The sequence below is a fragment of the Herpailurus yagouaroundi genome, unplaced genomic scaffold (genome assembly GCF_014898765.1).
Source record: "Herpailurus yagouaroundi ecotype Mexico unplaced genomic scaffold, PumYag 189, whole genome shotgun sequence".
Lineage (NCBI taxonomy): Eukaryota > Metazoa > Chordata > Mammalia > Carnivora > Felidae > Herpailurus > Herpailurus yagouaroundi.
The window spans coordinates 17,466,193-17,473,263 of NW_024412420.1; positions in this window are offsets into that span (position 1 = coordinate 17,466,193).

Consider the following 7,071-nt stretch of genomic DNA (forward strand, 5'->3'; position numbering starts at 1 on the left):
CTGTGGGGACTGCACAAAAAAATAAGAAAACAGGACAGGAAGTGAGACAATCTGGGTCCTACAGCTCTATCCCGGTGTGTTGTTGGATGAGTCATTTTCCCTCTGGACCTTCGTGTCCTTATCTGGGAAACAGGACTTGGACTTCTGTTCTCTAAGGTCTCTTTCAGTTCTGACATTCTGTGAATTCCAAATTAGATGTGATGGCAGATGTGACCACATCCAGCATAAAGCTGGACTTCAAAGTTTGGGCTGGACCTTCATTCCCCGAGATGCTTTAAGTCCTGCCCTTGGGCTGTTTACAATGTGTTCTAGGGGCAGAAGAGTTTATTTCAGGGCAAACAATTCGTGTGCCCTGAGGCACAAAGCAAAGGCGTCACTGAGGACCGAGTTGTGCAGAATATAATGAAAACTGCCCCCAGGATGCCTGAGTTTGGCTCAGGTCTCTCCGTGTGACCCTGAATAAGTCCCTTCCTCTCTCTGGGCCTCTGCTTGTGTATCTGTAGGATTAGAGGGTTGGACTGGATTCCCTTCCTTCCAGCTAGAGACTTTTCTGGATGGTCCAACAAGGTGAAGTTGAGAAGGAAGGATGGAAAAGGAGTTCCTTCTTCCTGCCCTTCCTTCCTCTCCCCTAGGGCCCTCTCCTCTGGGCTTAGGGCTGAAGGGAACTGCTTTCAGGCCAGCATCCAGGAAGAGTCATCTTGACTGAGATGTTTTGGGGGAAGAGTGACAGGTGCCTGGCAAGCTGCCATTCCTCTGCCAGTTTCCTCATCGGTAAAATGGTATGATTGGATGGCTAACTTCCGAGGATTTTTCCAGCTCTGCGAGCCAACAATTCTACAGTTGTAGCTCACAAAAACAAAACCAAAACCAAGAAGGCCTGGCTGGAGGTGAGAGCCTCAGTCATTCACTTGAGTGTTACCTGGCCCTCAACACTGTCTGTCCCTACCTACGCCACCCAGCTCCTGCCTTCCTGGACCAGAGATCAGGAGCAGGTCCCTGTCTCCATACTCAGTAATGACCAAGCCTGGGGAAAGCCAGCCAGCATCATGGCTCATAGATTAAGGTATGAATTTTTTTTTTTAAGCTTCTTTATTTATTGTGAGAGAGACAGAGACAGCGTGAGTGGGTGAAGGGCAGAGAGAGAGGGAGAGAGGGAGAATCCCAAGCAGACTCCGCATGGTCAGCACGCAGAGGCTGACGTGGGACTCAAACTCACAAAACCACAAGATCATGACCTGAGCCGAAATCAAGAGTCAGACACTTAGCTGACTGAGCCACTCAGGCCCCATGAATTTGCTTAAAATAGACTGTTCTGGGGGCGCGTGGGTGGCTCGGTCAATCGTCCAACTTCAGCTCAGATCATGATCTCGTGGCTCATGAGTTCAAGCCTGGCATTGGGCTCTCTCCTGTCAGCACAGAGTCCACTTCAGATCCTCTGTCCTCCCTTTCTGCCGCTAACCCCTCTCAAAAATGAATAAACATTAAAAAAAATAGACTGCTCTGGGTGCAGCTACCACAATTTGTCATGGTGCATTCACACACACACACACACACACACACACACACACAAACACACACACACACAAAGAGAACGAGCAGAGGGGCGCCTGGATGGCTCAGTGGGTTAAGCGTTTGACTCTTGATCTCTGCTCAGGTCATGATCTCATGGTTTGTGAGATCAGGTTCTGTGTCGGGCTCTGTGCTCACAGCACAGAGCCTGCTTGGGATTCTCTCTCTGCCTCTCTCTCTCTCTCTCAAAATAAATAAACTTAAAAAGAGTGGGGGGGGGCGGAGAGAGCAGCTTCTCTGCCAGTCCTCTGGTTACATCTACCAAGAGCCTCCCACAGCAGCCAGGTAGGTACCTGCTAAGGGACAGCAGGTGACCAGAAGGCCTAGCACAGAAGACAATGCTTCTTAGCCCAGATCCCCCCAGAAGCCTGGAGCGGTTCACACAGAACCTTCTTACCCCTCTAACAGCAAGAAGAGCAGGAGGTCCAGGGGGATGGCTGAAAAGGAAGCCTATCCTCTCCCCCACATCCCTGCTGGGACCTGGAAATGAGGCCCGGGATTTCCTGGACTATACAGGGCTCCTCTCTGCCTGCCCATGAGTCGAGGCCACATGAACACAAGACTGGAAGCAACAGCTGTGGTCAGTCACATCCCACATGTCCGCAGGTTCCTCCAGAAGCTCTTCTCTGGGCAGAGCATGGGTGTTTGGGAAGGAAGAGAGTATGCAAATGTGCCTGCCCTCTCAGAGCTTTATGATCCTTTGGAAACAACAGAGCCCCAGAAAACAAGATGGAGCAGGGGGGAAGGAGGGAGTCTGGGAGACACAGGTCAGGTTGGCCTAGAAGCTCACGCAAATCATCTGCTCTCTCTGAGCCTCAGTTTTCCCTCTGTGATTGGAGGGTTGGACCCTCTAATTCTGGAAGACCCTCTTGGCCCAAAGGTCATAAAACAAAAGAGAACAAGACATGGACTTACATGCTACGTGGAGGGGCAAGGACTATCACCACTCAAAACCCGGCCTAATTGCCTTCCCTCCAGCAAACAGTCTTCAGGTGACACATGTTTTGCCCCCCCTTTTTTGTAAATATTTGTCGAGTGACTTCCTTTTTGAAGGGCCTTGTCTCCTATGTTCTCGTTCTCACAACTCTACAAGGTCGATATTATGAACTCCATCTTCTAGACAAGGAGAGGAGGACCGGGGAGGTTGAGCAACCAGTATGTGGCAGGCCAGGGCACAACCCAGGCTCTCTGGGTACAGCACCAGGTGAGGTCTCCCCAGCTTTGAGGGGGTCTTCCCCAAACGGGCAGAGACAGCTCTGTCATCTTTCTCCAGGAAACTCCTTGAGGACCCAGGACCTCCGCAGGAAATCCTTGATTCATATGTCTGGAAGGCACATTCCATCATCCTTAAGCAGCAGGGTCTCTGGCACGTCCATCCTGCCTGGCAGACAGAGCAGCCGACAACAGACTTTCCCTGTACCATTCGGTGTCATCCTCTGACCCATAGGTGGGTGTGATTGTTATTAGCTCCCTTTTAAGATGAGGTTCAGGAGGGGTGCCTGAGTGGCTAAGTTGGTTGAGCATCCGACTCTTGGTTTCGGTTCAGGGCATGATCCCAAGGCTCCTGGGATCAAGCCCCGCATCGGGCTCCATGCTGAGCGTGGAGCCCGCTTAAGAGTCTCTCTCACTCTCGCCTGCTCTCTATCTAAAAAAAAAGAAAAAAAGATGAAGTTCAAGAGACTTAACAAACCTGCCAAAAGCCACAAACCCAGTAAGTAAAGATGCCTCCCTGCCCCAGACCCCTGTCTCTACACTCAGCAACGGCCACGTCTGGGGAAAGCTAGCGTCATGGCTCCTACGACAAGCTAGGCATTTGTTTAAAAACAAAGACTATTCTGGGGCGCCTGGGTAGCTCAGTTGGTTAAACGTCTGGGTCTTGATCTTGGCTCAGGTCATCTCACTCAGGTCATGATCACTCAGGTCATGATCTCACTTGATCTTGGCTCAGGTCATGCGTGATCTGACAGTAGGGAGCCTGCTTGGCCTGCACGGACAGTGCCGGGATTCTGTCCCTCCCTCTCTCTGCCCCTCCCTCGCTTGCTCGTGCTCTCTCTCTAAAAATAAATAAACTTAAAAAAATAAAATAAAGTAAAAACAAAGGCTATTCTGGGTGCAGCTATTGCCCAGGTTAGTGGAGCCCAGAGCTTGCTTGTTTTAACCACTGGATTCCATCCCAAGGACGGAGTATAAAGACCCAGTTGGCCACTTCTTAGCCATGAACTTGGAAACGTACTTAAAACTCTTCGAATCTGTTTTATCACCTCTAAAGATGGACAACATCCTCCTCACTGCGTCCTTGGGGCCTGACACCCAGTATTTGTGTGAAAGGCTGGCCGGCTAGGCTCCAGGAAACCCCCCCCCCAACCTTGGTGTTACCACTCCAGGGTTCTGAGGTGGTTGATAGGCTACTGGCCACTCCCATTCCCTGGGCAAGGTACTCACCTTCCTCACCGGAAATGACTCCTTCCCCACCCTCTCTCACCTTGCTGTTTCTGGCTCCTGAGCTCCCCATTTCACACTCCCAGGCTTTATAGAATTGCCCTGGGGATGGGTGGGGGTGCAAGCCCAGATATCCTCCCCCAAATCTGTTTCCCTGCTCCAGGAAACCTGCAGGAGCAAGGACTCCAGGCGAGGGTAGCCAGAATTAGCAAATAAAAATACATACAGGATGCCCAGTTACATTTGAATTTCAGATAAAGAAAGAATAATTTTGTATACTTATTATATTAAGTTCATAACTTTTTAAAACTTATTTGTTTTTATACTTATATTAAAAGATCATTCCTTATCTGAAATTCAAATTTAAGTGGGTGTCCTTTATTTTATCTGGCATCCACGCCCCAGATCCCCTTGGAAGACTGACCTTAATGGCAGACAGCCCAGGAAATGGCTTTTATCAGGAGTTTTTAAGCACTTTTAAGTACAATTTGCATAACATAACAGTCACCCATGTTAGGTGTACATACAAGTCAATATTTGTTAGTAAATTTACCATGTTGTACAACCATCACAAAAATCCAGCTTTAAAACATTGTCATCACCCCAATAAGTACCCACTTACAATTAATTCCCATGACTGTGCCCACAAATTGCTTTTTTAAACATTTAATAAATCATTTTTTCTCCTGTATAAAGCCACAAATTCTTTTTTTTTTTTTTAAGTTTTTAAAATTTATTTTGGGAGAGACAGAGTGTGAGCAGGGGAGGGACAGAGAGAGAGGCAGAAAGAGGGAATCCCAAGCAGGCTTCTCGCTGTCAGCAGAGAGCTGAAATCAAGGGTCCCACGCTTCACCAACAGAGCCACCCAAGCGCCCTTCAATTATTATTTTCTTAGGATAAATTCTTAAAAGTGGAGTTGTTTTGTCAAAGGGTCTACACATTTTTAAGGCTTTGGATAGTATTTTCCGACCCAGTAAGGGACACTACCATGGAACCCGTTGTCCAAGTCAGAAGCCTCAGGTAGGGGGTTCAGTACAACAGAAGACGACTGACGGCTGAAGGCTGACATGGGAGTGGCGGTGTATAGGTCATAGGGGGAACAAGCGGGGGGGGGGGGGGGGCAGAGGAGAGAAGCTACCAGGCATTGAAGACTGCCAGGTACTGGGGATACTGGGGAGACACCATGTAGGGCTTCCTTGGAAACCAGAGGAATACTCTTGCCCCCCCCCCCCCACCAGCCACAGGTGTTCGAGGCAGCACACTTCAGGAACTCCTTCCCTGCCACCCCCTGTTCCTCTTGAAGCTCCTCCAAGCAAGCTGGATGCCAGCTCTCCAAGATCCAGCCAGCTGCAGCCTGCCCAGAGTCCTGCCCACCCCCACAGCTCTGAGTGGGTCAGTCTGGCTTCCAAAGGCGGACCCTGGCACCCCACCAGGGGTCCAGCCTCCTTTCCCCTCCCCCTCCCCCAACCTTGGAGGAAGACCAACTGGGAGAGGCTAGAGCAGGTGGGTGTCGGATTGGGGGCGTAGATCTTGAGATGACTCATAAGGCCACCCGCCACCCGACGGGAGAAAGGGGCTGGGGGATGAATGGATTGCAAACCAGAGGGAGGGGCTGAGGAGATGAGCTTTGGTGCCTTGATTCGCCCGCGTCAGTTTCTTCAACATCTGCAGTGCGTGGGGTTGAGCGATCCCACTGGGGGGTTGTAGGGGGTAGGGCTGGGAGGCTGGCTGACGTTTGCTTCCCGCCTGCTGGGTCGGCCGAGCAGTTCATGAATGACTCACCTTATTGTCAGGCTGATTCACTGCTCTCCTGGGGACTTGGAGGGGGGGGGGGGAGGCTGCAGCAGCCCCCACTGTACGACTCAGACTGTCGCACACACACGCACACGGGCGCGCACACGGGCGCACACGCGCGCGCGCGCGGGGGCGGGGCTCCAGCGGGTCCACTTACCTGCTGGGGTCAGTTCCCCATAGATGGGTTTCTGGGATAAGACGGAGGGGGATGCACACCACTTGGTCTGTGGAGAACAAGTCTTGAGGTTTCTGTCTAGTCCACCCATGGCTATTTTCATTCAAATTAATTAAAATTAAATACAAAAAACTTCAGTTCCTCAGTTTCACTAGCCACATTCCAAGTGCTCAAAGCCTCAGGTTACTAGTGGCTACTCCATTGCACAGAGTGGATAGAAAACACCTCTATCAACACAGAATGGTCTATCAGTAGCGCTGGTCTGCACAACCTTCACGCACACAAAGCCACACAAACAGATCAGCCCTCCCCCAGCCCAGACACTCAGCACCCCCACCCACTATGCAGCACGCAACAAGTCATTTCATTCCATACACACGCTCACACAGCACCCACCTGCCAACGTGGCCACGCGAGACTCACAATGTCCATACCAAGGAAAATCTAAACATAAACACACACACACACACACACACACACACACACACACATCAGCACACCGATTCACATACAACTGTTGGTACAATAAAAACACAAGTTAGGGGAAAATGCATTTGCAAACATGCTGAAATAGATACAAACTCAAACCATGTGGTTCTCATAACAAATCTCAGCACATGTTTGCCAACTCAAGTAGGGGGGAAGGGAACCCACATTGTTGAGTCCCTGCCAACGTGCCAGGCATGGAGTTAGCCATTTCAATGCGTTAATTCAGTTAATCTCACAGCAACTTTGCAAGGAAGGTATATTGTCCCATTTTTATAGGTGAGGCAGCTAAGTTTCAGAGAAGAAAAGTAACAACGCAAACTGTCACACAGTCAGTTAGCAACAGGGTCAAATACAAACCAAGATTTGTTTAACTTCATAGTCAATGCAGCATGCTGTCTGCAAACACACATGCACTGGCATTGATGCACGTGCACACACACACACGCACACACCCATACACACACACATACACACTCAAGGTGCGTCCTCCTTTGTACCTAAGAAGGTGAGTCTCCTCATCCAGCAACTGCAGGATTTGGGGAAGTAAGCAGATTCATTTATACTCCCTCTTGACAAATGGCATTAAGTCATTCAACAAACACTTG